This window comes from Globicephala melas, chromosome 4 (assembly GCF_963455315.2).
Source record: "Globicephala melas chromosome 4, mGloMel1.2, whole genome shotgun sequence".
NCBI lineage: Eukaryota > Metazoa > Chordata > Mammalia > Artiodactyla > Delphinidae > Globicephala > Globicephala melas.
The window spans coordinates 139,070,222-139,077,703 of record NC_083317.1 but is presented as its reverse complement, the minus strand read 5'-3'; positions in this window follow the sequence as shown (position 1 = coordinate 139,077,703).

The window sequence follows — 7,482 nt, the reverse complement described above, 5'->3', positions numbered from 1 at the left end:
TGAAATAAGTCAGAAAGAGAAAGACAAATAACATGCTATCACCTATATGTGGAATCTAAAATATGACACAAATGAATCTATCTATGAAACAGAGACTCGCAGACAGAGAGAACAGACCTGTGGTTGCCAAGGGAGAGGGGATTGAGGGATGGATGGAGTGGGAGGTTGGGATTAGCAGATGTAAGCTATTATATATACAATGGATAAACACAGAGATATAGCACAGAGAACTATATTCAGTATCCTACGATAAACCATAATGGAAAAGAATATATAAAAAAAGAATGTATATATATGTATAACTGAATCACTTTGCTGTACAGTAGAAATTAACGTGACATTGTAAATCAACTATACTTCAATAAAAAAAGAAAATGCGGTATACACATACAATGGGTTATTACTCAGCCATAAAAATGAATGACATTTTGCCATTTGCAGCAACGTGGATAGATCTAGAGAATATTATGCTTAGTGAGGTAAGTCAGAACAAGACAAATACTGTATGATACTACTTATATGTGTATTCTTAAAAAAACACGAATGCATATGCAAAACAGAAATAGACTTGCAGGTATAGAAAACAAGCTGTTGGCTACCAAAGGGGAGAGGGTAGGAGGGAGAGACAAATTATGTGTATGGTATTAACAGATAAAAACTACTATGTATAAAATAGATAAGCAACAAGGATACACTGTATAGCACAGGGAATTATAGCCATTATCTTGTAATAATCTACAATGCAGCATAGTCTTTAAAAATACTAGATCACTATGCTGTACACCTGAAATTAATACAATATTGTAAATCAACTATACTTTAATAAAAAACAAAGGGCACAATGTGACAGATCCTGACTTATGTTCCTACCTATTGTTTAGGTTTGAACAAGTCATAAGTCACCTAGGGACTAGACGGTGGAATAAACAAGGGCTGTTCAGTGTTGGTACCAAGCAGGAAAGCTTATAGAGACAAGCGTATAAAATGTTTTCAATTTGATGTAGAAAACCTGAGTGTTTAACTAAATCCTAAGTATCACATACGCTGTGATATTTAAAAAATAGTGCTGAATAGAAAGAAGAAAGATGTTTACACAAAAGCTCTGATGACACTAAATGAGAGAATGGGGTGAGAATGGTTAAACAGCTTAGCAAGGAACAAGCTTATGGCTTTGGAGCCAAAAGGTGGAATAATGCCAAGCTGTGTCTTGCCTTTGCAGCACTAGCACTTTTCATCTCCATCAGTAACAGAAGATCACCCCCCAGCGTGCTTTGCCAATCTCCTGGGCCCAGAGAAGTATGTGGAGTTTTATTTTTATTTTTTTTCTTTCCTTGATTCTAAAAGATTGCTGCACCAGTTTTAGAATGAATATTGCCTGTAGCCAGACCCATGCCGATTTTTGAAATATGGTTCGTTTTTTTTGTTTTTGTCATTGTCTGACTTTGGACAACCATTGCTAATTTGAATATTGACTAAATACCATATGTTGTAATAGAGATTTTCATGTTCCTTGGCAAGTTTCTGAGCCTCAGTTTTCTGAGGTTGAGGATGATGAGGCTAACTCACAATGTTCCTTTAAGGATTATGTCAGGTATCCTTTGTGAAAAATTTTCTTGACTTACTGTGACCCGTTCCATGAATTTCTGTGATCCTATAAGATTATACTTATATTAAATCCTGTATCCTGGAGGCTGGGCTTATCAAATAGAGTTGCCTGCTATTTCACTATATAGATGGAGACAGCAAATCATTTCAGAAAAATTTCTTTGCTTTGAGAAGGAGGTAGTGTTTCTCTGAGATATGTAATAGTAAGGACAGTAGATCCCCTTTGAAACAGGTTAGAGGCTAGAGGAGGTCAGTGTTAAGATTGTGGAGACTTTGTGAGCCAAAGGTTCAAGGCCAATATGTGTCCTTTAATGAGACGGTATCTAAGGGATTGAGAGGAACTTTACTGAAGACCTTTGTGGAACTAAATATACAATGGGAAGAGGGAGTCTGTAATGGAGACCCAGTTTCAGTGCTGAGACTTTTGATAGCTTGAGATTGGCGTAGGTATGGCCAACTGTTAAACTGAAGTTAGAGATGGCTCATAGTTTGGGACAGGTGGTCCTCCCTTATCGCAGGAGATAAGAGTGTGGTAGCCAGGGTGTGTCTCTCGTTTCCACAGTCTCTTGGAAAATTTAGATGTGGAACAGACATTAAAGATAACCACAATGGTTCTCTGATAATATGGCATGTGAAACCCAAATACTTCCCTTGGATATTAAAAAGAGAGAACTTCCTTGTCCACCAAAATCAAGGCTGAATCTGATCAGGCCTCTAGATCCATAGGAAATAAAGAAATTAATGTAAATTTACAGGAAATAAGCATAGGAACATGTTATATGACAACATGGGTTTGTGACCTGTAAAATGCAATATAGAGAGAAACTACAAGATGAAGCACCTGGTTTCTACAATAAGTGAATCAGAGGGAGAGTGAGGGAGTAAAAAAGAGAGATTAAAAGAGATTGAAGGGACATAGTAGCTTATTGTTGACCTATTGAACTACATGAAACTTTTAGATCCTGGTTTGAACACACAAACTGAAGATGCAGAGGGGAGACAGAGACAGAAGGCTGAGTCGTGATTGGTTATTCAATGATATTAAGAAATAATTTTTCTTAAGTTGACATAGAATTATAATTTTTAAAGGAGTCTTTATCATTTCATGCATAAATACTTGAAACTTACATACTTAAATATTTATGAGCAAAATGATGAGAGCTCAAGTGAGAGAGAGTGTGCCTTGGTGGCACCACAAGCTAGTGTAGCAGGTCATGGGTCTGACCCTGGGAGCACTAGAGAGAATGCAGTTCCTTCCTCCAGCTGGGACAAGGCACATGTTCCCTGGTTCCTTTCCTCAGTCCCTCTTTCTTTAGCAATATCAGCGTTTATTCCCAATACATGGTTTTTTGTGCTTCAGATACTGTAGTTGATTTCACTTATACCTAAACAATTTCTCCAGAACTGAGAAAACCTAGAGTGAGTTAGGGTTAGAAGAAACAAATATTGTTCGCCATGCTGTAGGAGGCAGGATGTGTTAGGTGCTCCTGGCATGCTTGCCATTAGGAGTATTCATTTGCACTGTAAGAAGCTCCACAGCGGAGTTTCCATTGTTTACAGTGTTTCAACAACAGCATGAGATGGGCTGGTGGAATGCAGCTGGGGTAACTTTGGATTTGGTAAAAGATCTGTTCCAGTCAAGAGTGATTCACAGGTTCCCGTCTTCTGGTGAGACTAGCCTTGTAAAGATTGTATCAGCCTCCGTATTTTAGCTCTGAAGCATAAAGGAAATGTTAAACTTTCAATCTCTTCCCAAATACTGTACTCCAATGCAGACTTTGGCCATTTGTCCCAATGGAAAAAGCAGTCCAGTTCAGATTCATCAAATCCATCCATTCAACTATTTATTCATTGAATCTACTCGTCCATCCATCCATATTTATTACATATCTACTTCTTATCTATATATCTTTATGTAATTTCTTTGAGAATTTTGATGAAAAATTGATTTTATGTGATATTTGTCATAATTATTGATCACCAACATCAACATTTTGGGGAACATCTTCATATTTCAGTGGAAAAAGTTAGGTTAGGAGGAGTCACAGTAATTTTAAATCTTAACTTAGCATATAACCTTAGAAAACTATACTTTTCTGTGCTGAAGTTTCTGCACCTGTAAATTGTTAATAAAATACTTTTCTCTGAAAAAAACTGCCCCAGGAAAGAATCACCAGTGATGTTATATCATGTTCCAAAGACTGTTTAAACAGATGGGATATTATTATAATATGTTAAATGAAAAGAATGCAATACTCTTCCAGAATAATCTCAAATTTGTAACATACAGAGTAAGACATGCTGAATTCAAATATATCAAAATTTTTGTGTTTCTCTAATGTCCCAACTTTCTCTAATTAAATATATTTATGATCACAAAAAATGCTATAAAATAAGGACTCTGTGAAGATATAATGAGGTAACAGTTGTGAAAAGCCTAAAAAGCTAATACGTAATGTAATTATTCAAAAGTGCTATTTTGTTTACCAAGTTGCAGAAGATCAGAGAAGGGTAATCCAGTGGGTAGATAAAATAGATAAATAATGGTATCTTATTGTAGTCAGTGTAACTGTATTAGATTCAGCAATCATCTATTAACCACTTTTTATGAATAAGACACGAGGCTAGGTCCAATAAAGCTATTTAAATGAGGGAAGGTAAATCAAAAGAATGAATTTGGCTTTTGCGTAGGTTATTTGACCTGGAATGAACAAAGAAGAATTGGAACAGATAGTCTGATAAGAAAATCCAAGTGTGGAATGTTAGTGCTGGAAGGAGATTTAGAAGGCATTGAATCCAAGCACCCACGATTAACATAAGTGAAGGTGAAGGTGGAGTGTATGCATGCTTGCCTAAACTCAAAGAGAGAGTATCAGAGTTAGCACCAAGACACAGGTTTAAGAGGTGGGATTGTGTTCACTGGCATTTTACAGAGAGCTAATGTGGGGTGGCCTCAAGCTAGCTGTGTGCCCTAAAGTCACTGCTTCTCTTAAGGTAGACGTCTATTACTGAACCCTCTCCCGATGACTTCTGGTAACTCTCCCTTCCCCTCCGTACCATGGATTTAGGGTCCCTGCAGATCTGATGTTTGAGTCCAGCATTACTGCACTACTCTTCAGCCTGCCCACACTTTTATAACGAGTTCCTACTGAAAACCTCCTATTTTGAGTATGCCATCTGTTTCCTGCTGAGGCCCTGACTAGTATAGTGCTCAATAACTATTTTTGAATGAATGATTGAAAAACAGATTTTTCAGGACAAAGGGGTACTTTCACAGGTTTATATTAAATTTTATACATATCCTCATATCATGTCCAATGAATGAGACTGTAGTAATTCTAACTTTTTTTTTTAATTGGAGTATAGTTGCTTTACAATGTTGTGTCAGTTTCTGCTGTACAGCAAAGTGAATCAGTTATATTCACTACAGATACATGTGTCTACTCTTTTTTAGATTTCCTTCCCATTTAGGTCACCACAGTGCATTGAGTAGAGTTCCTTGTGCTATACAGTAGGTTCTCATTAGTTACCTATTTTATTTATAGTAGTGAGTAATTCTAACTCTTAAAGAAGGTTTCAGTGAATGTTCACATTCTGCAGAATTTAGAATGTTTCAGATTACTTTAAGTGAATTTAAATATAAAATTCTAAGCTACTTGTCATGTAAAAATAGCTTTCTCATCTTTTATTCTTATAAATGTATTTTATATTCATAAAGATTTAATTTCTTACTAAACTGCACAGAGCTGAATTGACAATAATTAATTTAAAACAAAGCAAGGGAATACCACTTTTCAATAGTTTTAGATGCTCAATAACTGAAGGTACCTCATTAGCAAATAAAAGACTAATAATTTTATTTAATTTAAATAAATGGTTTTCCATTATTTCTTAGCATGAAGACCTGTGGAATGGTTTCATTTCAACCTGGACAAGAAAAGAAAGAATAGGAATCAGCATAATGAAGCTCTGTCTTCTCATGAGATTTTAGAAGCTCGAAAAGTGCTTTCTGATTAATGCTAGTTACTGGCTTATAGAAATAGTTTGAAAAGGTGGCATATAGATGTTGATTTGTCTTTATACTGAATCTTTGTTTACCGAGTGACCACATTGCTAAAAGTAAATTGCTAAAGGTAGCCGTCAAGTTGCTGTCACTATATCTTTGCCTCCTAGAAAGTTCACTTGGACTACACAGTATAGAGATGAGTGGTCTCTTCTTCAGCGGGAGTGTTGTGGGAGGGTTGCTGGGGTGGAACAAAGTCTTCCTTTGGAAATTTGTAAGATGGGACCAGGCCACTGGTAAGTTATAAATCTGTCGGTTTGGCTAGGGTGTAATTGCTCAGAGTTCTACTAAAAGATCAATGGATTGTCATTGTATCTTGATTTCTATTTTCTCTCATCTCTGTCTAGTCACTTAGATTGTGTGTGTTTGTGTGTCCGCACATCTCACCTACCTTTAAGATACCTAGTAAAAAATGCATCTGATCACTCCATCACGCTTTGGTTTGAAAGCCCAATGTTTTGCTTCTATCTGGCAACTTTAATTTCAAGAGGAGTTAGAATTTAGCTTTTCCGAAGGAACAAATTTCTAAATGGAATTTAAGTTAATTAATTAGACTGTATTGGTTAACTATTGTTAAATAGCAAACAACTACAAAACCTCAGTGGCCTATAACAAAAAGCATTATTTTTTTCATGTACCTGCAGGTCAGCTGGGAGTCAGGTAAGCTAGGCTGGGATAGGCGGGCCAGCTTTTTTGATCTTGGCTGGACTCACTCATGTGTCTGTGGGTTAGCTGGGGGTTAGTTGATCTAGGCTGGCTGATTGGAGCAGCTTGGCTGGATGGCTCTGTTTCACATGTTATTCATCCTTGCTTGGGATTAGTAGGCAAGCCCAGACATGAACTTCTCAGATATGACAGAAGCACAAGAAGGCAAACAGAAACACTCAAGACCTTTTAAGGCCTAGGCTGGAACTGGCACAATTTCATATTGTGAAATTTCTCACAATTTCAAAATATACAAATCAATTTTCACTGCAAAGTAAAGGGGCTGTTACAGTGGAGGATTACTGGACTGAATGTCAATATTATGACATAAAAAAATATATATATATGTGTGTGTCATCTTGGGCATGTTACTTAACTTCTTGTCTCTTATGTAAAATGGGATAGTAGTAGTATTGTTGGGAAATTATGTGAGATAGTATATGTAATGCACCTAGAATGGTATATGGTTCAACCAAAGACTATTTATGTGTTTGCTTTCTTCATGGTATTTTATTGTGTGTATGCAATATAATTAATTTAGCTAGTTTCCCATTGATCAAAGTATAGCATTTTCAATTCCTCTGCTATTCCAATGTTGTTGTCAATATCCTTACATATCCATTACCATTGGCAAAAAAAAAAAAAGATGCAATTTACTGCAAAGACCATCCAATCCAAGACCATTTAATGTAATTAGTTTTCTCAGTTTTCTATTTAAACGCAATGGTAGTATTATTTTGCAGAGTACCAGAACTGGTTCCCTTTATGTGATATTTCTTTAGAACTTAAGTTTCCCCACTGTATTCCAAAACCCAATCTACTTCATCTTGAGCAATTTAGGGAAAATTCTTCAATTCTAGGGTATTTTTACTCCTTTGCAAAGAATGCTAATCAAAATGCTTGCTGTTTTTTAATTTCACTTTGATAAGTTCAATTAAGGCCTCATAATTTCAGAAATTTAAAAGTACAGTAATTAAAGACACATTGAAGACAATATGCAAATATTTCAGTCCAAAGGCAACACACCCAAGTCTTCATTAAGCTTTACTAATTACATAGTAAAAGTAAAACCAAATAAAATTCTTTTAAAGTAGCAGTCCAGAATTTGG